This window comes from Octodon degus, unplaced genomic scaffold (genome assembly GCF_000260255.1).
Source record: "Octodon degus isolate 3935 unplaced genomic scaffold, OctDeg1.0 scaffold00350, whole genome shotgun sequence".
NCBI lineage: Eukaryota > Metazoa > Chordata > Mammalia > Rodentia > Octodontidae > Octodon > Octodon degus.
The window spans coordinates 908,755-909,398 of record NW_004524926.1 but is presented as its reverse complement, the minus strand read 5'-3'; the positions used below and the strand labels follow the sequence as shown (position 1 = coordinate 909,398).

The 644-nt window shown below is 54.2% G+C and overlaps 1 pseudogene; it reads left to right on the top strand.

The window, feature by feature from the left end:
- The first annotated feature begins 67 nt into the window (after window positions 1–67).
- The window catches only part of LOC101589672, a 36,097-nt pseudogene continuing 35,520 nt past the window's right edge, over window positions 68–644 (top strand).

The following is a 644-nucleotide window of genomic DNA, read 5'->3' as shown; positions in this document are numbered from 1 at the left end:
TCCACTTATGTATGTTCCCTGACCTCTAGTGTCAGCTCTGTCCTGGGTGCCCCACCATAAGTGGGCCATGACGTGCACTGTCAGTTGGCACTGCCAGGGCTGCACAGCAGGGTAATCTTTGACTTCTTCGCTTCTGTTCACAGAGGACTAATGAGATCCTCTGAATGTTCATTGCCCTCACAGGCCTACAGGATGTCGGACTTATCCTGACACCAAGGATCAAGTAGGTGCCATTCCTGCTCTCTGAACACTGTGCTCAGAGTTGAGTGGTAAAGGGCTGCCTGCCCTGCCTGCCCTTGAGCACACTAAGCACTGGAATGAGATAGGATGGTGGGCTGATGTGGTTTTCCTGGGCTCCCTGGAACCCTGGCTGCATGGAGTAGAGCCTTCAGGTGCTAGAAAACGAGATCTTAAGTTTATCCGTCTCTGTCCTGCCCTTAGGGTCACATGTCTCCCTATCTCCACTGGAACTGTCTCCCCCTCCCCCAGTAGCCCCTGACTCTGTGTGGTCTGCACATAGGTGCCCAGCACTGAGACTAGCCCTGCCCCTTCCACCCCTGATCCCAGGTCAGAGCCATCAGATCCCTTCCAGAGCCCAAGCACAGGCTTCTGGAAGCACTTTTCTGGCTCTTTGATTCAGAGCT